We start from the raw sequence: 25,363 nt of genomic DNA on the forward strand, positions 1-25,363 counted from the left end.
CGACAGCATCACAGATTTGCACAAGTCCAGTGGAAAGCCCCTGGAGAGGAGTATGCAGGGGTTCCTTTCCTGGTGGGAACACTCTGGTTCCACCTACCTCACACTGCAGCTTGGAGATGGATCTGGGGCAGACAGGTCCTGGGAAAGCCCTAACAGAGAGGCAGCTCAGGTCTCAGGCAATAGCAAAACTGCCTTGATTCCTGCAGGCGCCATGCCCCAGGCTCTGGTGCCAGCCCAGAACTAGGTCTGGAATGAACACAGTAGAGAAAGGAATATGACCTTGGGCTGCTTCTGGGCAGAACTGTGGCTACCTGCACAGGTGCTGCACAGGTTCACTGTGACCACATGGGCATCACTTGCTTCAGCACTAACCTCCTTGGGGACAGAACACACACTTAAGCACACACTTAAGGGACCCTTATTGAACCTGACTCTCAGGGCTTCTACTTCAACAACTGGAGCACAGACCCTGCCAGGGCTGTGACAGTCATGGAACAAAGAGGAGACCCCGCCCAGTATCCATTGCAGGCTCTAGACACCACAACATCAATCACATCCCCTATCAAGGGGATAACAGCCATCATACTCTGAGGAAAGATGTGGCAGCATCCATACCAAAAACAGCCCTTGCATAAAAATATTGGACTAACAAACACAGTCTATACAGGGACACTCCCACATAATAACAACACTTTAAGACCATAGTAGATAACTTTCTCTGTTTCTATGAATTTAGGAAGAATAGTTAAGTTAAATGAAAAAGCAGAGAAACTACTTCCAATTAAAAGAACAAGAGAAATACCCCAAAAGAATAATGAAAATGACCTTGCCAGTCTACTAGACCCTGAGTTCAGAAAGGAAGTAATAAAATGCTAAAGGAATTAAGAATTATTGATAGAAATTCAGATCAGTGTAACAGGAACTAGAAACTATCTAGGAACCAATCAAAATTAGACAACTCAATTACTGAGATAAAAACCAATCTAGAAGCAATGAATAGCAGACTAAATAACAGAGAAGAACGAATAAGTGATCTGGAAGATAGGATAATGGAAAGCACCCAATCAGAACAACAGAAAGACAAATGGAAAAAAAAGAAAGCAACATACAAGATTAATGAGATAATATAAAGCATGCCAACCTCTGCATAATAGGTGTTCCAGAAGGAGATGAGAGAGAGAAAGGGATTAAAAATGGATTTGAAGAAAACAGATATCCAGGTACAGTAAACACAGAGGGTCCCAAACAGACCCACACTGAGACATATCATATATATATATATATATATATATATATATATATATATATATATATATATATATATATATATATATATTTGTGTGTGTGTGTGTGTGTGATGTGGACCATTTTTAAACTCTTTATTGAATTTCTTACAATATTGCTTCTGTTTGATGTTTTTGGCTACAAGGCATGTGGAATCTTGGCTCCCCAACCAGGGATCGAACCTGCACCCCCTGCATTGGAAGGCGAAGTCTTGACCACTGGATGGCCAGGGAAGTCCCGTGACATATTATATTTAAAAGGCAAAAGTTAAATATTCTAAAGGCAGTAAGTGAAAACAAAGAGTCAGTTACAAGGGAATTCCCATAAGGCTATCAGCTGATTTCTCTGCAAAAATTTTGCAGGGCAGAAGGGAGTTGCATGATATATTCAAAGTCCTGAAAAGGAAAAACCTGCAACCTAAGATACTCTACCCAGCAAGATTATCATTTAGAATAGAAGGAGAGAGAAAGAATTTCTCAGACAAGCAAAAACTAAAAGATTACAGCAGTACTAAACCTAACCTAAAAGAAATATTCTATTTCTTCTCTAAATAGAAAAGAAGTAAGAATCTATAGGAAAGGAAAAATCACAATAGGAAAGGCAAATAGATAAAAAAGATTGAGTATCAAATAAGTCAGTAGAAAGATTAAAAGCCAATAAATTTTTTTTTTGTAAAAGTGATTGTAACCACAATTAACAGCAGAAAGTAAACATGAAGATGTAAAATAGGACATCAAAATCACAAAATGTGGGGGAAGGGAGTAAAGAAAATGTAGATCTTTTAGAATGCGTTTGAACTTATATGACCATCAGTCTAAAGAAATAGATATAGTTATGGGTTAATATACATGAAAACCAGAGTAACCACAAATCAAAAACATACAGTAGATTCACAAAGAACAAAAAGAAAGGAATTCAAGCATAATACAAAAGAAAACTATCAAACCATGAAAGGAAAAACAAAAAGAACAAATGAAGAAAGAATTATAAAATCAACTGGACAACAAGGTTTGGCAATAAATACATGCATATCAATAATTACCTTCAATGTTAATGGACTAAGTGCTCTGATCAAAACACGAGTGGCAGATTGGATTAAAAAAACAAGAATATACAATATGCTGCCTACAAGAAACTCACTTCAGGATGACACACATATATTGAAAGTGAGAGGATGGAAAAAGATATTTCATGCCAAAGAAAATGACAAAAAAGCAGGGGTAGCAATACTCATATCGGACAAAACATACTTTAAAACAAAGGCCATAAAGAAAGAAAAAGAAGGACACTATGTAATGATAAAGGGATCAATACAAGAGGATGATATTACACCCAATATAGGAGCACCTAAATATATAAAACAAATACAGACATAAAGGGAGAAATTGAAATTGACAAGAATACAATAACAGGGAATTTTAACACCCCACTGATATCAACAGACAGATCTTCCAGACATAAAGCAAGAGATCCTAAATGACACAATAGAACAGTGAGACTTAGTTGATATCTAAAGGGCACTACTTTCAAAAAAGCCAGAATACACATTCTTTTCAAGTGTGCATGGAACATTCTCTAGAATTGCCCACATACTAGGACACAAAATAAGCCTCAACAAATTTAAGAGGATAGAAATTATTTCAAGCATTATTTCCTAACCACAATGTCATCAAACTAGAAATCAACCACACACACACACAAAAAAAAAAAAAACAGAAAAAAAAAATCACATGGAGACTAAACAACATGCTACTAAAAAATTAATGGGTCAATGATGAAATCAAAAGAGGAAATCAGAAAATACCTCGAGACAAATGACAATGAAAACACAACTTTACAAAATCTATGGGATGCAGCAAAACCGCTTCTAAAAGGGAACTTCATAGCAATACAGGCCTTCCTCAAGAACGAAGAAAAATAAACAACCTAACCTACCACCTGAAAGAATTAGAAAAAGAAGAACAAACAAAACCCCAAGTCAGCAGAAGGAAGGAAATAATAAAGATCAGAGAGGAAATAAATAAACTAGAGATCAAAAAACAATAGAAAAGATAGAAAAAACCAAGAGCTAATTTTTTGAAAAGATAAAATCAACAAACCTCTAGCCAGACTCAACAAGAAGAAAAGAGAGAGGAACCAAATAAAGATAAGAAATAAAAGAAGAGGAATAACGACCTATACTGCAGATACAAAAAAATCATAAAAGAATACTATAAACAGCTATATGTCAACAATTTGGACAGCTTAGAAGAAATGGACAAGTTTCTAGAAACATACAACCTGCCAAAATTGAGTCAAGAAGAAATAGATAATTGGAACAGACCAGTCACTAGATGTGAAATAGAATTTGTAATTAAAAAAAACTCCCTGCAAACAAAAGTCCAGGACTGGATGGCTTCACTGGGGAATTCTACCAAATATACAAAGAACTTATACCAATCCTTCTCAAACTATTCCAAAAGATTGAAGAGGAGAGAACACTCCCAAATTCATTCTATGAAGCCACCATCACCCTGATACCAAAACCAGAAGATACTACAAAAAAAAAATTATAGGCCAATATCTTTGATGACTACAGATGCAAAAAACCTCAACAAAATATTAGCAAACTGAATCCAACAATACATGAGAAGGATCATATACCATGATCAAATTGGATTCATTCCAGTGTTGCAAGCATGGTTCTACATACCCAGATCTATCAATGTGATACACCACATTAACAAAAGACAAAAAACATATGATCATTCTCAGTAGACACAGAAAAAAAAAAACAATAAAATTCAACATCCATTCATGATAAAAACTGTCAACAATATGGGTATAGAGGGAATATATCTCAACATAATAAAAGCTATTTATGCCAAACCCACAGCCAATATAATACTCAATGGTGAAAAGCTGAACGCCTTCCCACTAAAATCTAGAACAAGACAAGGATGCCCACTCTCACCACTTCTATTCAACATAGTATTGGAAGTCCTAGTCACAGCAATCAGACAAGAAAAAGAAATAAAAGATATCCAAATCGGAAGGGAAGAGGTAAAACTGTCACTGAAGATGACATGATACTCTATATAGAGAACCCTAGAGACTCCACACAAAAACTATTAGAACTAATAACTAAATTCAGCAATGTAGCAGGATACAAGATTAATATACAGATATCTGTTGCATTTCTTTATACTAACAATTAAATATCAGAAAGTTAAAAAAAAATCCCATTTAAAATTGTCAAAAATAATAAAATACCTAGGAACAATCTTAACCAAATCTTAACCAAGGAGGTGAAAGACCTATATACACTGAAAACTCTAAAATATTGACAAAGGAAATTGACTATGATTCTAAGAAATGAAAATAAATCCCATGCTCTTGAATTTTTAAAATGACCATACTACTCAAAGCAATCTACAGATTTACTGTGATCCCTTATCAAAATACCCATGACATTTTTCACAGAATTAGGACAAATAATCCTAAAATTTATATGGAATCACAAAAGACCCAGAATTGCCAGAGCAATCCTGAGGGAAAAAAATAAAGCTGGAGGCATAACCCTCACAGACTGCAGACAATACTACAAAGCTACAGTAATCAAAACAGTGTGGTATTAGCACAAAAACAGACACATAAATCAATGAAACAGAATTAAGAGCCCAGGAATAAAGCCATACACCTATGGTTAATTAATCTATGACAAAAATATACAACGGAGAAAAGACAGTCTCTTCAGCAAATGGTGTTGGGGAAGCTGGACAGCTGCATGTAAATCAATAAAATTAGAACACTCCCTCAAACCATATACAAAAAATAAACTCAAAATGGTTTAAAGACCTAAATATAAGACATGGCACCATAAAACTCCTAGAAGAGAACACAGGCAAAACCACCTCTGACATAAATCATAGCAATATTTTCTTAGATCAGCCTCCCATGGCAGAAGAATTAAAAGCAAAAATAAACAAATGGCAACTAATCAAACTTAAAAGCTTTTGCATCAAAGGAACCCATCAATAAAACAAAAAGATGACCTATGAAATGGGAGAAAATATTTGCAAAGGATGAGACCAACAAGGGATTAATTTCCAAAATATACTAACAGCTCATACAACTCAATATCAAAAAAACCCAACAAAACAAAAAACCCAACCCAATTAAAAAAATGGGCAGAACAGGGGTGGGGGACATAGAGGGATGGACTGGGAGTTTGGGGTTGGTAGAGGCAAACTATTATATTTAGAATGGATAAACAAGGTCCTACTGTATAGCACAGGGAACTATATACAGTCTCCTGGGATAAACAGTAATGAAAAATAATATAAAAAAATGTCTCTGTGTGTACAACTGAGTCACATTGCTGTACAGCAGAGATTGGCACAACATTGTAAATCAACTCTAATAAAAAAAATGGGCAGAAGACCTAAATAGACATCTCTTGAAAGAAGACATACAGATGGCCAACAGGCACATGAAAAGATGCTCAACATCAATAATTATTAGAGAAATGCAAATCAAAACCACAATGAGGTATCACCTCCCACTGGTCAGCATGGCCATCATCAAAACATCTACAAATAATAAACCCTGGAGAGAGTGTGGAGAAAAGGGAACCCTCCCACACTGCTGGTGGGAATGTAAATTGGTGCAGCCACTATGGAAAATGATATAGCAATCCTACTCCTGGGCATATATCTGGAAAAGATGAAAACTCTAATTTGAAAAGATACATGCATCCCAATATTCATAGCAGCAGTATTCATAATTGCTAAGACGTGGAAACAATCCAACTGCCCATCAACAGACAATTGGTTTAAGAAGATGTGGTATATATTTATACAATTGAATATTACTCAGCCATGAAAAAGAATGTAATACTGCCACTGGCAGCAACATGGATGGACCTAGAAAATTCTATGCTTAGTGAGATGTCAGAGAAAGACAAACATCATAAATCACTTACATGTGGAATCTAAAAAATAATGCAAATGAATCTATATACAAAACAGAAACAGACTCACAGACATAGAAAACAAATTTATGGTTACCAAAGGGGAAAGGGTTTGGGGAGGGAGAAATTAGGAGTATGGGATTAACAGATACAGACTATTACACATGAAACAGATAAGCAACAAGGATTTACTGTATAGTACAGGGGACTATATTCAATATCTTATAATAACCTATAATGGAAAATAATTTGAAAAAAATAACTGAATCACTTTGCTGTATAACTGAAACTAACACAATATTGTAAATCAATTATATTCAGTTAAAATAAAACTCAAAAAGTATAGCTTAGTGTAATTATAGTTTTTTTTCTTTAGTGGTATATGAAATAGAATACATCTTTGAACTGATTCTTTAAGTCTTACATTCTATGATGTATGATAAGTAGAGAGAATCAAACGAATCACATGTTGGAGTGACCTGATGCATCTCTGTCCATGCTAAGGTGTAAGTGCCACTGGGACCAGACCCGTCAGTCTTTGGGACAGATTTCCTGCTCCCTACGTGGAACACCATGCATACTTATTTTAGAAACACTTGGTTTTCTAGCCTTCCATTGTTTATGAATCTCCTTTCTGAGAGATACATTTTATCTTCTAAACTTATGAATGTACAAATGAATGGGTGAATGAATAAATATGAATGGCCTAGAAGTCACTGTGCCTCCTTCAAGGGACTTCACCTATCCACTCTGGTGGGATGATTTTATACCTATCATCGCACCAGAGATGATAATTTCTCGGGTGTCCAATTTCCTTTCACGCTTGGATAGGAAGGATCATTTTACTGTCACCCTGTATTCCTTGCTCGCTATACGTATGGACTTAATAAAGAAATGAGGCAGACGGATACACTATACTGCCTTCAGTCACTCTTCCACGAATGCCCAGCCTTGGCTGAAGAGGAAGGTAATGTTATCTGCAAACCGCAATCACTTGAGTTTACATTTGCAAGGGAAATGGTAACCTAGGAACAATCCTTTACTTCGAGGGGATTAGCTCTTCAACTGATTTTGGACTCTCTTATTTGTTTCTATAAATTTTTAACAGCTTGAAATGGCATTAAACTCTGCAGAGAGCACAGTATAATGCCACTAATCCTGTTGATCTTAACATTGCTTTACAGAGGCAAGAACAGCAATAAATCCTTTTATGTGTAAATCAGGAGAGATGTTAGCCATTTCTCTGCAAGGACATACTTTATTACTAGAGTTGGCTGATATAAGTTAGAACTCAAGTATTAAATTTGAAATGTCTTTTTTTCTTCCCTTTGCTAGTCCACTGATTCTCTTCCTTCTCTCATTTCCCCTTCCCCAAATAATTGAACCTTTCCTATATCTATCTATCCATCCATCCATCCATCCGTCTATGCATCAACTTGCAAAATCTCTGTGTTTGACCATCCTGCCATTTTAGGACACATTTCTGTAAAGCATTGTGACAGATGCTTTCTGAGGGAACACAGTAAGACCTGGTTTCTAAGATCTTGCTGTCTAGTGGGAGGGATAAGTCAAGTGCACAGGTAACAGAAACTTAAAGTTGGATTTGACAGGATATTGGTTAAGGGCAAGGGGTCGGCAGATAGTCTATGCTTGTCTCTATCATTTCCTACCTGTACATCCCCAGGCAAATCCTTTGACGTATCTGAACCTCAGGTTCCTCATCTGCAATGTCAACCACATACGATTGTTGTGATGATTAAATAAAGCATAAGTATTTAGCACAATGCTATTTATTGCCCTAAATAATATTAAATATAATTTGTGCTCAGAGATATATAAGCAATAACCAAACTGACCCCTAAATTATTAATAGTACATTTACCTAACCACCAATAAAATGTATCAAATTTGGTTTTCGTTGTGTATACCTTTCAGAAATAAAGCTAGCCAAGAGGCCCTGAGCTGTCACCAGCATTATACATATAGTAAAGTTGTTTCTTACACAGATGATATGGCTATGCCTAAGAAAAGATGCTCCCTGAATTATCTTTCTTATGGTAGACATATGTTGTGGGAAACAACCTGCACTGTTTCAACTAATCCCTACTCTTACAAGCAATTATATCCAAATGTGTTACCTTCCCAGAGCTGGATTTATCCAGACCAAAGATTGTCATGTCCAACATAGGTCATCATATTTGCTGTGCTTGGTCCTGTACAAACCAATCCCACTGCCTTCAGCCAGTTGCAGGTTTGGCTGACCCCTGTGCTTGGTTTCTGCCCATCTCATCTTATACTAGTTTGAATCCCATCAGTTTCTACTCTTGAAGCACCTCCCCCGCCCCACCCCATTCCAACACAGCCTGCACTGATTCATATAGGTTCTGGGGAAAGAAAGGACCACAGTCTCCAGAACTTCAGAGGACCAGAGGAGACCCATCTACTTCAAGATGTCGGCAGTCTGGAGTTCCCACTGGAAGAGAGGAACAATGGGGGAAAAGGTAAAGGGCCTAGAATCAGAACCTCAGAGTGACTTCTGGCCCCAGTTCTGATTTACTCTGTCATACTGAACAGATCACTGAGACTTTGGGGGCCTCAGTTGACCCATCTACATAGTAAATGTATCGTGCTAAATAATCTCAGCTTATTGCATTCACCAGTTCATCCATTTAATATTTATAAAGTGCCCAATTCTGCAGTGTGTAGAAGACACATTTCTATAAGGGCTACACACATACGCACCATGGCTCAGAATGTTATATGAGCCACAAATAAAGATACAAAATGTGAGGGGTTGCAGCTGTTCTGTTGTGGGTCTTTAAGCTACTTCTCAGTTCTAACCATTAGGCCAGACCTATCCTTTATCTCTTCAAGTTCACTAAAATGCCATGGAGCATCATCTCTCTGGGGCTCTGTTGTCTCCTCTGGAAAATGAAGCAAATGAACTTAACCGCTATTTCCAAGAATTTTTTTTTAGAGGGGAGGTGAAGAGGGGAAAATCCATGGGGCTATATAATTCAGCGGTCACATAACTTTATCACATTTGTCTCCAAACCTCATTGTGAATTGGCCAGTGAAGATATCCTTATATTATTTTGATACAGCAGGAAACTGAGGCTCATAGAAGCTGAAGCACTTACTGGAGGAAAAATCAGGGTGAGGGTGCTCAGTATAGTACTGTAAATATAATGCACAGAGAAGTAATGGCTAGGTTAATTCTCCAAACCCAAAACTCACTTTTGCCATCAATATTTTCTTCTCCTGATCTATAACACATCCAGAGGAGGGGATAATGTACAGTGACATCAGTTTCTTGGTTAATAATCTTCATCTGAGTTGAGGTTTGTGTGTTTAGGATGAGCTAAGCCAGACGATGTTTCCTCCTGCCAATAGGTGGCAGGGGAAGCAAATTTGTCTGAGAGTGGAAATAAAATCTGAAAGGAGGGAGCTTGGGTTGGGATCTCCTGTTTGGTCACCCTACGTTTAGCAAGCACCCACACTGCAAAGCCCACTGCAAAGCAGTAAAGACTTGAAAAAGACAGGGTCTCTACATCTTTTGGAGTTCCTGGTTAGCAGATCCATTACAAAAACAAACAAATAAACAAAACACCTTTCCCCTCTTCTAACAGGAAACATTATGCAAATAGTTTCAACTAGAGTAAAAGACACAAAGAACAAAATGCAACTTTGTTAAAGAAACTCCACATTTCTTACCCTCTCTAGATTTGATGCATTCCTTAGTCTTAACTCTATAGACAACTACTCTGAAATTAAGGACACCAGACTTTACTAATAATGAACCCTAGACGAACAAACAAAACAAAACATACATCAACAATAAACCCCCCAAACTTCAGCTCAAACCGAGGGCCCTCAGCCTTCTCTGAAAGAAAGAAATGCCCTTTTCTTTTACTATCAACAGACACTGCCTAAAGAACTCTAATATTTTCTCTAGAACAAGTTGTCTTTCTTCCATTCCTTTGAATGACCAAAGGAAACCCACTGAAACTGTGATTTAAAGCTTACATAAAGAAGACACCACTTGTGAAGGATATTCTGAATTTGTCCAATTACATACTGAATTAAGTAAAAGGCAAGGAATGGAGGTTGAAAATACCAACAAACCCTTATTTATGGTCTAAAACTCAGCAAAATCAATGTCTCCTTGGTTAAGGTTTTCCTGTCTTTTAAATGTATTCCTCCTCTTCTCTGGGCTCTCATAGTACCTTCTACCATCACATACACTTATCCTAGGCTCTTTTAACTAATTTTTTTTAAATCTGTATATTTGGCTCACCAAACTGAGATCTTGGAGGTCGTGACCATAAAATCAGTCCTCTTGTTTCTACAGTGCCAAATACAGTAATCATTAATTATCTGTTGAAGAAATGAATTTATAACTAGACAGATAGGTGAGAAGGAAGGACCTGGGATGTTTTCTAAACTGCATCACCATTTTCAGAGGAAGGCTGAGGTGACCATGGAAAAACTGAGACACGACAGAAAGTTTGGTGACATAGCCTTTGTGACACATTAGCTGTAACACATTTCAGAGCCATATCTTAATTCATATATGACTGTCACATATTAGCAAATAATTTAACATCTCTGAGCTTGTTTACTCATGTAAAATGGGAAACATAATGCTTCAAAGAACTGTTACCAGCTTAAGTAGCTAATAAGCAGGTTTAAGTTATACATTTTAACATAACACACATATAAAGGATGGTGACTACTACTGTTATCTCTGCAACAAACCATTTTCTCTTTGAAATGATATTTGATATCTTTAGAGTCAGCAAAATAACTAGCAAATCAAAAGTAGTTTATTCTTTTTGTTGTATCACCTGACTTTTCTCCCAAAGAAGTAAAGGCAATTTTGCAGGTAAAAGATGGTTGATGCATTGAAGGAAAAAATGTACTTGCATTTGTGATTTATTTGTACTGTTTTCTCTTATGAACAATTTAGAAATGAAAAGGACTTATTTTATGTGGTGTTGATTTTTATGCTGAATTTTAAAAGCGTTTTTGTAAAGACACTGAATTGTGTTATCTATTTGATAGATCTTAGATGCTTTTTTTCTGGAAGACTTATAAATTAAAATTTAATTTGGTGGAATATAATTAAAACTATGACTTTAAGTTGAAATTGAGGTCTGTGAAAGTTTGAAAATAGAGAACCCTTTTGGCAAAGAGAAAATGCTTGAAATACGTTTGTGGTTCAGCAAGCTGCTTATAGAATGATTCAAGAACTGTCGCTGGAAAATCAGAGGACTGACAATCCTGTTAAACTGGCTGTGTTACCAATGGTTGTACAGTCTCCTCCTTCCAGCTCAGTCCTGGGTCATGGTACCTGCATCCGTAGCTGTTGGGTCAGAATGCATATGAGGAACAAATGTCTCATCAAACAGTAGAACCTATGCATTCCCGGGCCAGACACCAGATCCTACCATAATTAAAAGACCATAGAACAATAGTAGGAAGTGACACAATCTCCACATGCTGAATTCACCTCAATTCCTTAAAGTTAGTTTTTTCTTGAGGACATGCAGCTTGCAAAGCCCATGCTTTAAAAATGCACTGTAATTTTATCACCCCCACCTCCTGTCTTAAGCTCTGTCCAGAAGGATTTATTCTTATTTATGTCTGTGGAATGAGATTTTCTTTTCTAGTGCTTGGGAGCTTTCCATGGTGTCCTGTGGATGCTTCAAAATGAAGCCTTCTCTTTTTTAATCCTTTCCTTTTCTTAGACAGAATTGCCGGTTGTAATTTCTTCTTTCTTGTTAAAAAACAATCAAAAGAAAAGAATAAAAAGCAGCAGAAGGAATCTAGTTCGAGACTGCAGCCCAGGGGTTCTAGAAGACAAGTCCTATAATTAGTTGTTAAAAGTGGCATTGCCATCATTTTCCCCACAGATTGAAACTGACTTTTCCTCTCAACATTTCCTTCTGGGGCTAGGGAAATTAACCAATTAATTGATTTTAATGAAATAAGTGTTTAAAACACGTTCAACTACTGGCCTCAAAGAGAAACAAAAGTGTTTTCAAGCATCTCTCTCCTGAACCAAAATTTTGCATAATCTACATGGTGCAGTGTGTGAGTGCTGGTGTTCAAATACTAAATCATTCAAGATCTGTTCTCAGTATACATTTTTCTCATTGAGAACTCTCACACGTGATTTAGCATAAATTGTAGCCTATTGTAATGATCATCCATAAGTGAAATACTCTCATTTGTGTTAAACTGTTGTTAACTGATTGGGGATATCTGAAAAAGATCATGTGATAGCCATGTGTAACTACTCAGGAAAAAGAAAGAGGTTTCCAAGGAAATGAACCTTACTCTCTACTGCTGTGGTGAGCTTTGGAATGTCCAAGATCCCTTCAGTCATTATTGGAATATTGTGGCACTATGAGTGACACAAGTTAGTACAAGAAAATAGCATCCATGAATACAAATAAACAGCCTACGGGTATGAGCAGTCTCCTACTTTGCTGATACCAACTTTCTGTAGGAAAATTTGGGAATACTTTGAGAAAATATAAAAATGTGCCCATCCCTTCGCTCCTCAATTCCATTTCTAAAAATGTATCCTAATGGAATTTAGGATGTGTGTAAAGATTCATTTACAAAGATTTTCATTGTAAAATTATTTATGATAGAGAGAAATCAGAAGCCATCAAACTAGCCAACAATAGGGTACTTATAGTACTGGTTAAATAAATCATGGTATAAATTTCAACAATGCTATACCACTCAGCTTGAAATGTACTGTGAAGTCAATGGAAACAGGTTACAAAAGTATTATATGTAGGTATAATTCCTTTTTTTTTTTTTTTTTGCAACTAAAGCATATGAAAAAATTCTAGAAAGTATACTTTAAAAGCTTACTAATATGGTTATATAATAAGTTATGGGGTTATAGGGTTTTTTTAAAAAAAATCCTTTTGCTTCCTGGTATTCTCTACTTTTTCTACAATGAATGTGTGTTGCTTGTATCAATATAATAAAGTTTCCCATTGGCCCACACTCCTCCACTTTGACATGGCTCAGAGCCTCCCCGTTCACCTCAAAATAGCCACAGTAACCATCCTGGGCAAAACTAGAATCTTTATTCTAGAATGTGGAATTGGAATCTCTTTAGAATCTAAAGATTTCGCCGTTGTAACATCTTATCACTTTCTCATTTCACAATATCTTTTATATGTCTTAAATATATACTTCCTAAAAATACGATATTATACATGTTAATGTTTTAAAGTAATATATTTATTCTTATAAATTTATTTGAATATCTCTTGTGATAACTCTTTGCATAATTGGGAACATCTAGGGCTTGGAATCACTCCTTCAGAAAGTAAATTTGTTTTAGGCTCTACTTCATGGATTTGAATTTGAATTTGTATATGAATACATATAACCACATATCCCCTCCCTCTTGCGTCTCCCTCCCACCCTCCCTATCCCACTGCTCTATGTTGTCACAAAGCATCGAGCAGACCTCCCTGTGCTATGCGGCTGCTTCCCACTAGCTGTCTATTTTACATTTGGTAGTGTACATATGTCAATGCCACCCTCTCACTTTGTCCCAGCTTACCCTTCCCCATCCCCGTGTCCTCAAGTCCATTCTCTACATCTGTGTCTTTATGACTGTCCTGCTCCTAAGTTCTTCAGAACCTTTTTTTATTTTTTATATTCCATATATGTATGTGTTAGCATACAGTATGTGTTTTTCTCTTCTGACTTACTTCACTCTGTATGACAAACTCTAGGTCCATCCACCTCACTACAAATAACTCAATTTCATTTCTTTTTATGGCTGAGTAATATTCCATTGTATATATGTGCCACTTCTTCTTTATCCATTCATCTGTCGATGGACACTTAGGTTGCTTCCATGTCCTGGCTATTGTAAATAGTGCTGCAATAAACATTGGGGTGCATGTGTCTTTTTGAATTATGGTTTTCTCAGGGTATATGCCCAGTAGGGGGATTGCTGGGTCATATGGTAGTTCTATTTTTAGTTTTTTAAGGAACCTCCATACTGTTCCCCATAGTGGTTGTATCAGTTAACATTCCCACCAACAGTGCAAGAGAGTTCCCTTTTCTCCACATCCTCTCCAGTATTTATTGTTTGTAGATATTTTGATGATGGCCATTCTGACCTGTGTGAGGTGATACCTCATTGTAATTTTTATTTGCATTTCTCTAACGATTAGTGATGTTGTGCATCCTTTCATGTGTCTGTTGGCAATCTGTTTATCTTCTTTGGAGAAATGTCTATTTAGGTCTTCTGCCCATTTTTGGATTGGGTTGTTTTTTTTTCGATATTGAGCTGCATGAGCTGCTTATATATTTTGGAGATTAATCCTTTGTCAGTTGCTTCGGTTGCAAATATTTCTCCCATTCTGAGGGTTGTCTTTTCATCTTGATTATGGTTTCCTTTGCTGTGCAAAATCTTTTCAGTTTCATTAGGTACCATTTCTTTATTTTTGTTTTTATTTCCATTTCTCTAGGAGGTGGGTCAAAAAGGATCTTGCTGTGATTTAAGTCATAGAGTGCTTTGCCTATGTTTTCCTCTAAGAGATTTTTATAGTGTCTGGCTTTACATTTAGGTCTTTAATCAATTTTGATTTTATTTTTGTGTATGGTATTAGAGAGTGTTAATTTATTTATTTTATTTTTGGCTGGATTGGGTCTTTGTTGCTGCGCGTGGTCTTTTCTCTAGTTGCAGCAAGTGGGGGTTACTCTTTGTTGTGGTGCGTGGGTTTCACATTGTGGTGGCTTCTCTTGTTGTGGAGCACAGGCTCTAGGTTCATGGGCTTCAGAGTTGTGGCACACGGGCTCAGTTGCCCCGCGGCATGTGGGACCTTCCTGGACCAGGGCTTGAACCCGTGTCACTGCATTGGCAGGCGGATTCTTAACCACTGCGCCACCAGGGAAGCCCTAGAGAGTGTTCTAATTTCATTCTTTTACATGTAGCTCTCCAGTTTTTCCAGCACCACGTATGGAAGAGGCTGTCTTTTCTCCATTGTATATTCTTGCCTCCTTTATCAAAAATAAGGTGACCATATGTGCGTGGGTTTATCTCTGGGCTATCTATCCTGTTCCATTGATCTATATTTCTGTTTTTGTGCCAGTACCGTACTGTCTTGATTACTGTAGCTTTGTAGTATACTCTGAAGTCAGGGAGCCTGATTCCTCCAGGTCCGTTTTTCTTTCTCAACATTGCTTTGGCTATTTGGAGTCTTTTGTGTTTCCATAGATATTGTGAAATTTTTTGTTCTAGTTCTGTGAAAAATGCCATTGGTAGCTTGATAGGGATTGTATTGAATCTGTAGATTGCTTTGGGTACTATAGTCATTTTCACAATGTTGATTCTTCCAATCCAAGAACATGGTATATCTCTCCATCTGTTTGTATCATCTTTAATTTCCTTCATCAGTGTCTTATAGTTTTCTGCATACAGATCTTTTGTCTACTTAGGTAGGTTTATTCCTAGGTATTTTATTATTTTTGTTGCAATGGTAAATGGGAATGTTTCCTTAATTTCTCTTTCAGATTTTCCATCATTAGTGTATAGGAATGCAAGAGATTTCTGTGCCTTAATTTTGTATCCTGCTACTTTACCAAATTCATTGATTAGCTCTAGTAGTTTTCTGGTAGCATCTTTAGGATTCTCTATGTATAGTATCATGTCACCTGCAAACAGTAACAGTTTTACTTCTTCTTTTCCGATTTGGATTCCTTTATTTCTTTTTCTTCTCTGATTGCCATGGCTAAAACTTCCAAAACTATGTTGAAAAATAGTGGTGACAGTGGGCAACCTTGTCTTGTTCCTGATCTTAGTGGAAATGGTTTCAGTTTTTCACCATTGAGGACGATGTTGGCTGTGGGTTTGGCATATATGGCCTTTATTATGTTGAGGTAAGTTCCCTCTATGCCTACTTCTGGAGGATTTTTATCATAAATCAGTGTTGAATTTTGTCAAACACTTTTTCTGCATCTATTGAGATGATCATATGGTTTTTATCCTTCAATTTGTTAATATGGTTTATGACATTGATTGATTTGCATATATTGAAGAATCCTTGCATCCCTGGGATAAATCCCACTTGATCATGGTGTATGATCCTTTTAATGTGCTGTTGGATTCTGTTTGCCAGTATTTTCTTGACGATTTTGCATCTGTATTCATCAGTGATATTGGCCCGTAGTTTTCTTTTTTTGTGACATCTTTTCCTGGTTTTGGTATCAGGGTGATGGTGGCCTCATAGAATGAGTTTGGGAGTGTTCCTCCCTCTGCTATATTTTGAAAGAGTTTGATAAGAATAGGTGTTAGCTCGTCTCTAAATGTTTGATAGAATTCACCTGTGAAGCCATCTGGTCCTGGGCTTTTGTTTGTTGGAAGATTTTTAATCACAGTTTCAATTTCAGTGCTTGTGATTGGTCTGTTTATATTTTCTATTTCTTCCTGGTTCAGTCTCAGAAGGTTGTGCTTTTCTAAGAATTTGTCCATTTCTTCCAGGTTGTCCATTTTATTGGCATATAGTTGCCTGTAGTACTCTCTCATGATCCTTTGTATTTCTGCAGTGTCAGTTGTTACTTCTCATTTTTCATTTCTAATTCTGTTGATTTGAGTCTTCCTTTTTTTCTTGATGAGTCTAGCTAATGGTTTATCAATTTTGTTTCTCTTCTCAAAGAAGCAGCTTTCAGTTTTACTGATCTTTGCTATTGTTTCCTTCATTTCTTTTTCATTTACTTCTGATCTGTTTTATAGGATTTCTTTCTTTCTGCTAACTTTGGGGTTTTTTGTTCTTCTTTCTCTAATTGCTTTAGGTGTAAGCTTAGGTTGTTTGAGATTTTTCTTGTTTGTTGAGGCAGGATTGTATTGCTGTAAACTTCCCTCTTAGAGCTGCTTTTGCTGTATCCCATAGGTTTTGGGTCATCATGTTTTCATTGTCATTTGTTTCTACATATTTTTTGATTTCCTCTTTGATTTCTTCAGTGATCTCTTGGTTATTTTGTAGTGTATTGTTTACCCTCCACGTGTTTGTATTTTTTACACTTTTTTTCCTGAAATTGATATCTAGTCTCATAGCATTGTGGTCAGAAGAGATACTTGATATGATTTCAATTTTCTTAATTTTACCAAGGCTTGATTTGTGACCCAAGATATGATCTATCCTGGAGAATGTTCCATCATCTTCTTGGATTGATCCCTTGATCATTATGTAGTGTCCTTCTTTGTCTCTTGTAATAGTCTTTATCTTAAAGTCTATTTTGTCTGATATGAGAATTGCTACTCCAGCTTTCTTTTGATTTCCATTTACATGGAATGTCTTTTTCCATCCCCTCACTTTCAGTCTGTATGTGTCCCTAGATCTGAAGTGGGTCTCTTGTAGACAGCATATATATGGGTCTTGTTTTTGTATCCATTCAGCCAGTCTATGTCTTTTGGTTGGAGCATTTAATCCATTTACATTTAAGGTAATTATTGATATGTATGTTCTATTACCATTTTCTTAATTGTTTTGCGTTTGTTATTGTAGGTCTTTTCCTTCTCTTGTGTTTCCTGCCTAGAGAAGTTCCTTTAGCCTTTTTTGTAAAGCTGGTTTTGTGGTGCTGAATTCTTTTAGCTTTTGCTTGTCTGTTAAGGTTTGGATTTCTCCATCAAATCTGAATGAGATCCTTGGTGGGTAGAGTAATCTTGGTTGTAGGATTTTCCCTTTCATCACTTTAAATATGTCCTGCCACTCCCTTCTGGCTTACAGAGTTTCTGCTGAAAGATCAGCTGTTAACCTTATGGGTATTCCCTTGTATGTTATTTGTTGCTTTTCCCTTGCTGCTTTTAATATTTTTTCTTTGGATTTAATTTTTGATTTTTTGATTAATATGTGTCTTGGCATGTTTCTCCTTGGATTTGTGCCGTATGGGACTCTCTGTGCTTCCTGGACTTGATTAACTATTTCCTTTCCCATATTCGGGAAGTTTTCAACTATAATCTCTTCAAATATTTTCTCAGTCCCTTTCTTTTTCTCTTCTTCTTCAGGGACCCCTATAATTTGAATGTTGGGGCATTTAATGTTGTCCCAAAGGTCTCTGAGAATGTCTTCAATTCTTTTCCTTCTTTTTTCTTTATTCTGCTCTGCAGTAGTTATTTCCACTATTTTATCTTCCAGGTCACTTATACGTTCTTCTGCCTCAGTTATTCTGCTATTGATCCCTTCTAGAGAATTTTTAATTTATTTATTGTGTTGTTCATCATTGTTTGTTTGCTCTTTAGTTCTTCTAGGTCCTTGTTAAACATTTCTTGTATTTTCTCCATTCTATTTCCAAGATTTTGCATCATCTTTCCTATTATTACTCTGAATTCTTTTTCAGATAGACTGCCTATTTCCTCTTCATTTGTTTGGTCTGGTGGGTTTTTACCTTGCTTCTTCATCTGCTGTGTATTTCTCTGTCTTCTCATTTTGCTTAACTTACTGTGTTTGGGGTCTCCTTTTCGCAGGCTGCAGGTTTGGAGTTCCCATTGTTTTTGTTGTCTCCCTCCAGTGGGTAAGGTTGGTTCAGTGGGTTGTGTAGGCTTCCTGGTGGAGGGGGCTGGTGCCTGTGTTCTGGTGGATGAGGCCGGATCTTGTCTTTCTGGTGGGCAGGACCGCGTCCGGTGGTGTGTTTTGGTGTGTCTGTGAACTTATTATGATTTTAGGCATCCTCTCTGCTAATGGGTGCAGTTGTGTTCCTGTCTTGCTAGTTGTTTGGCATGTGGTGTCAAGCACTGGAGCTTGTGGGTCGTTGAGTGGAGCTGGGTCTTAGCGTTGATATGTAGATATGAGGGAGAGCTCTCGTCGATTGTATTACGTGGGGCTTGGAGGTCTCTGGTTGTCCAATGTCCTCAACTTGGCTCTCGCATGTCATAGTCGTAGGCCTGCCACCCGGCCGGAGCACCAAGACCGTCAGCCACATGGAGATCCCAGAGGGGAGCCACTGCATGCCATGCAGGCCCACAGAGGAAGCTCCAGTTTTTGGTCGGGTGGCAAAGACAGGACAAGAGAAAACTCTAGGCCAGAGCCTTCAATGGGGTTTCTGAACTTGAGTTTACTTGGGAATAGCAGAGGAAGTGCAATTCTAGAAGGCACAGTGTTGCAAGTTACAGGCCAGCCTGTGGAGAGTTCAGGATGTGCTGTGTTTCAATAACTAAAAATTTGACATTCTCCTTGTGAAGAAAGCATAGGATAGAATGTCCATTTACTGTTAAAATAACCTTATGTCTGGACTCGTAGTGATAAAAAGCAAGAAAGGAAAGCAATGTTTTATAGTGCCCATTTCATGATGTATAAGGCCTGAAGAAACATAGGAGTTTTTCTCTCTATTGCATAAGTCAATTTGAAAAAGTGGATACTTTACAGCTCTTTGACTGCTGGGGCATATATATATGCATATTCAGTTACTGCTCAATCTCCTCAGATAACTTTTTTTCCAATAAAATTGCAGCTAACTTCTGCAAAAGGCTGATATCATTCTGTCACTCAGAAATCTTACACTGTATCAGAGTTGCTGTACCAAATATCAGCCAGCACACCCAAGCTTGTTTGGAGCAACGAACAGTCAGTACAGTGGCAGATTTCATTTCAAAACTGCAGTGGAATTAAAGAAGCTTTTACTTTCTCAGGCACTAGAAATGTTTGAGTGTATCATTACTAAGAAAAAGTACCTTCTTTCTGTGTATTTTCCCTCTTCTGCTCATATCTGTTTATTTCTATAATGTATGAAGCCCTAGTCATCACATGTAATTTAGGGGAAAAATGTCTCATAATGACAGAATCAAGGAACTCCTGAAGTAGCCTGAAATTCATATAGTAAAACACATTGGGTTAAAATCTTGTCTTTAGCTCTAGGACTTGGTGGGTGTAAGTCAGACACTTCTCCATTTTTAGAGGTCAGTTCAACAGCAAAATATGTTAGGTGTAAATTAAGCATCAGACATGCTGGGTTCCTAGTGGGTGTTGGGAACAGAAGGAAGAATAGGTTGAAATGGCTTTTCTTGAGGGGCTCACAGTCTGGTAGGGTGATAATACAATATGATACATTGTAAGGACAACCAGAGAGGGCTTTGAGGTTCTAGTGGAGGGACATATCTTCTTCCATATCTTCTTTTGCAGTTACATTCATTTTCTGATTTTTATCACTTGTAACTCTAGGGTCCTGGCTATTGATAGTCTTTTAGTTCTAGTAAACCGGGATCATCATTCCCTAGTCCCTGTAACCTATACAGGGACTTGGGATCCATGGCTATGTCCCTGACCTTTTATCTCTGTCCTCCTCTTGGTTTGGGACAGTTCTCAATACCTACTGCCAGAATACAGCTGATATTCCTCGGTTTTCAAACTGCTCATTTGTCTCACCTGGTTACACACTCCTGGCTTTTTCACTCCAGGTTTTTCCTCTATCATCTGTCTCTTCCTGGGTCCAAACCACAGCAATCCAGTCACAGAATTCTGTTGGCAAGTTGCTGAATGCAGCTGCCAGACAGGGACTTCTGTCTGTTGTTTCAAAAGGCCAGCGGATTTACTGTTGTGTCATGGAACCCTAGGGGACAACTAGCCCTTTCTAGTTGCCACTTTAAGAGACAATTAGGTCAGATTAGATCCAGTAGAATGGAAATTTAATTAAGCAAATTATTTCATATTTATTCAGTGAGCATTTACTGAGCAGGTTTTGGGTGTCTGGCGCTGTGCTAGGAACTGGAAATTCAGAAATGCTCTCATGTAATTGATAGCCAAACAGGGGACACTGACATCAAACCAGATAGTTACACTGTCATGGAAGCTAAATAGAGACTTTGAGGGGGCAGAGGACAGACCTGGAGAACTGAAGAAACCTCCACAGAAGCGGTAACATTTCAGCTGGTCTTAAGAGACCAGGACTTCATCAAGGAGTACAGAACAGTCTGTTCTGAGGCATCGGAGTGGGAGAGAATGCAGTGTGATTGGGGAATGATTTTAGTGCAACTGTGGGAAGAAGAAAGAGGATTCAAGGGATTGACAAGTTCTGCCTGAGATCTAAGTGGACTGTTCTCCTGCCTGTGCATTTCCTGTTATGTTTTTCCTTTCCTTATGTGGAGGAGAATCTCCATTTCCTCTCTTCCTGCTAGAGACCAGATATTTAATAACTCACTATTCTCAAAATATTGATTTCAACTTGTTTTGGGGGAAAATGTTACATTTTTGACCGTGACCAGGGATGCTAAACTTTATTAGGTGGTATCCAGCTGATCTGAAAGAGTGAATACAATTCTTTAAAAGTGAAATTTACCCAGCAATTTATGTTTAAGGAGTAGTTAAAACACTTACCATCATACAAAATGGGGCCCTGCAGCTTATAAACAACTGCTCTCAGGGTATATGCCCAGTAGTGGGATTGCTGGGTCATATGGTAGTTCTATTTTTAGTTTTTTAAGGAACCTCCATACTGTTTTCCATAGTAGCTGTATCAATTTACATTCCCACTAACAGTGCAAGAGGGTTCCCTTTTCTCCACATCCTCTCCAGCATTTATTGTTTGTAGATTTTTTGATGATGGCCATTCTGACCTGTGTGAGGTGATACCTCATTGTAGTTTTGATTTGCATTTCTCTAATGATTAGTGATGTTGAGCATCCTTTCATGTGTTTGTTGGCCATTTGTATATCTTCTTTGGAGAAATGTCTATTTAGGTCTCCTGCCCATTTTTGGATTGGGTTGTTTGTTTTTTCTGATATTGAGCTGCTTGTATATTTTGGAGATTAATCCTTTGTCAGTTGATTCATTTGCAAATATTTTCTCCCATTCTGAGTGTTGTCTTTTCATCTTGTTTATGGTTTCCTTTGCTGTGCAAAAGCTTTTAAGTTTCATTAGGTCCCATTTGTTTATTTTTGTTTTTATTTCCATTTCTCTAGGAGGTGGGTAAAAAAGGATCTTGCTGTGATTTAAGTCATAGAGTATTCTTCCTAAATTTTCCTCTAAGAGTTTTATAGTGTCTGGCCTTACATTTAGGTCTTTAACCCATTTTGAGTTTATTTTTGTATATGGTGTTAGGGAACGTTCTAATTTCAAAAAGAGTCACGTACCACAATGTTCATTGCAGCACTATTTACAATAGCCAGGACATGGAAGCAACCTAAGTGTCCATCGACAGATGAATGGATAAAGAAGATGTGGCACATATATACAATGCAATATTACTCAGCCATAAAAAGAAACGAAATTGAGTTATTTGTAGTGAGGTGGATGGACCTAGAGTCTGTCATACAGAGTGAAGTAAGTCAGAGAGAGAAAAACAAACACTGTATGCTAACATATGTATATGGAATCTAAAAAAAAAAAAAAAAAAGTTTGTGAAGAACCTAGGGGCTGGACAGGAATAAGGACACAGATGTAGAGAATGGACTTAAGGACACGGGGAGGGGGAAGGGTAAGCTGGGATGAAGTGAGAGAGTGGCATTGACATATATACACTATCAAATGTAAAATAGATAGCTAGTGGGAAGCAGCCGCATAACACAGGGAGATCAGCTCAGTGCTTTGTGACTACCTAGAGGGGTGGGATAGGGAGGGTGGGAGGGAGACTCAAGAGAGGGGGGGATATGGGATTATAAGTGTACATATAGCTGATTTACTTTGTTGTACATCAGAAACTAACACAACAATGTAAAGCAATTATACTCCAATGAAGATGTTAAAAAAAATGGTAAAATAAACAACTGTTCTAGTAACGTACTTTACACTCATAAAATGATCTAGACAGCTTACAGTCATCAAGGAGAGCCTTTGTGTTCTTAAACTGAAATACTAATATGATGAGTAAGAAGTTGATTCATACTATAAGCATTCACACTTTGGGAATTTTAATTTTTCAAGACTGAAGATGAACAATTTGGAGAGAGATAGACCAAACTAGTGATTCTCAAGCTGGATGTACATCAGAATCACACATGGAACTCATTAAAAATAAAGGGGGAAGGATCTGGAAGTCAAAATTTAAAAAAAATTCCACGGGTGGCTCTTGTGCACAGTCAGGTTTGTAATTCCATGGTCTGATGACCTTTTGTGATATGTACAGTCATAAGACTGTTAGGCAGTTTTCTCGGTGAATAACTAAATGATGTAAAAATAATCCACCTGAATCTAAAAACACAATACAAATAAATGTATATGTAAAACAGAAACAGACTCACAGACATAGAAAATAAATTTGTGGTTACCAAATGGGAGGCGGGGGGAAAGATAAATTAGGAATATGGGAATAAAGTATATAAACTACTATATCTAAAATAGATAAGCAACAAGGATTTACTTATAGTACAGAGAATTATACCCATTATCTTGCAATAACGTATAATGGAATATAATCTGCAAAAATACTGAATCACTATGCTCTATACCTGAAACTAACACAATCCTATAAATCAACTATATTTCAATGAAAAAACCCCCACCTATTCAAGATTGAATTGTATATATAAAGAATTTGTTGGAGTAGAATGCCCAAGTGTTTTTTTGAATTGTGTAAGATTGTTTTAAAAACCATATTCGACCTCAAACCATTCTGTGGGTCCAGTATAGCAATAGATACACACTATATACACTATATATAGTTCAATATAATTGAGAGGAATCTAGAGTTTACCTGTTCTTCTCATTCCTATTAGCAATACTTCTCTCAGTTTTGGTCATTGATTCATAAGTGTCTTCATCCCCAGGCAAACGCAGATGGGAATGTGCTGTTACTTCTCTTGGTGAAAGCAGGTAACCACTTCTTCTCTTTTCCCTTTTTCTCCTTGTCCTTCTTTCCTCCAAGTTACTTCCCTGTTTCTTGTCAAGATGACTGTAGAGTTGGAGAAGTGTACAGAAAAAAGGTTTAGGGAAAATGAAAAAAGTGTTGTGAGAGAGAAAATAATATAAAAATAAGAAATGAAAGCCTTAAAGACAGTCTGTTACTTTGCTATAGGAATAGAGACTAGGAGGTAGCGTGGCTGAGCGGTCTAAGGCGCTGGATTAAGGAATAGAGACTAATGCAGGCCTTGCAGATTGAGATAAATTAGATGGAAAGAGTCATGGTCACTAGCAATTGGCAAAGCTTTTAAACTATTCTTTTGGACTTTTAAGACTCCTTTCTGAAGACGCGTGAAGTGCAAGAGGATTCTTCCATGTGTCTAAAGGGGTGGAAACTGTCCTGCTTCCTCTTCCATGGCTTGGAAAGCAGCCTTTAATACAAAGCTTCCTAAAGTGGCATGTGGGAGGAACAGGGAAACAGAAAATCAGCTTTGACACAAGAAAAGAACTTGAAGATGGGAACATCGAAAAGACAAGCACTGAAAAATATGTAATTGCTTAGATGTCACCTGTGGTTCTGTGTGGACGAAATTTTCACTAAAGGCATAATGTAAGGAGGTCATGGTTTTGAAGACTCTTTGGTGAAAGGGTAAAGGTTTAGACAGCTGTATGTGGAGTTCATTCCATAATTTTTTGAGGTTCACTTTTTTAATAATGGAAGGAAATGTAAGTTACCATCTAAATTTAGACTTGCTAACCGAAGACAATGGATTTGAGGCATGGACATCATAAACTCACAGGATTTTGGCAACTGACCCATCTGAAGGCATTTGTGGGAGGAAGGGAGATTTAGTGAGCCAGAGGAAATAAGATTTAAGTTTTAATTTCAGATGCAATACACACTAGTCTTAGCGACTTGCACAAGTGGTGGTTTCTAAAGCAATCTCACAACTGTGAAATGGGGAGGAGATAATGAGCAGTCATTTTAATGACCCAACATAGTAAATGCCTACTTGTCATTCACAGTACATATCCATCTCAGGTCAGCAGGCGTGTCCCGCTCATTGTAGCCACTTAGGGACACAGGGTGATGGAGGCTCTATCTTGATACATGTTTTTATAGTCACCAAAGCAAGGAAAGATGATGCAGTAAATCATCTTTCTTAAAGTTTCTGCCAGAAAGTGACACGTGTTAGTTCTGCTCATAATTGAAAAGCAAGTCATGGGACCACATCTAACCTCAAAGCGGGAAGAGAAGGGCGATCCTGACACCGGGTCATAGAATAGGAATATATGCAAACAATTCCATTGCTGA

The 25,363-nt window shown here is 37.3% G+C and overlaps 2 protein-coding genes across 15 annotated transcripts in view; one reads left to right on the forward strand and one right to left on the reverse strand.

Annotated features, from left to right (window-relative positions):
- The window catches only part of LOC309604693 (uncharacterized protein), a 219,936-nt gene that overhangs the window by 150,865 nt on the left and 43,708 nt on the right, over positions 1-25,363 (forward strand). The gene's annotated exons all lie outside the window — the stretch shown is intronic.
- Positions 1-25,363, reverse strand: part of HTR7 (5-hydroxytryptamine receptor 7) — a 671,904-nt gene that overhangs the window by 20,301 nt on the left and 626,240 nt on the right. For both annotated transcript variants that reach the window (XM_082339526.1, XM_082339523.1), the window contains one exon: positions 23,903-24,087. The gene's annotated coding sequence lies outside the window, so the exon portion shown is untranslated. The remainder of the gene's footprint in view (positions 1-23,902; positions 24,088-25,363) is intronic.

Source organism: Balaenoptera borealis, assembly GCF_965194805.1.
Source record: "Balaenoptera borealis genome assembly, chromosome: 10".
In the NCBI taxonomy this organism is placed as follows: domain Eukaryota; kingdom Metazoa; phylum Chordata; class Mammalia; order Artiodactyla; family Balaenopteridae; genus Balaenoptera; species Balaenoptera borealis.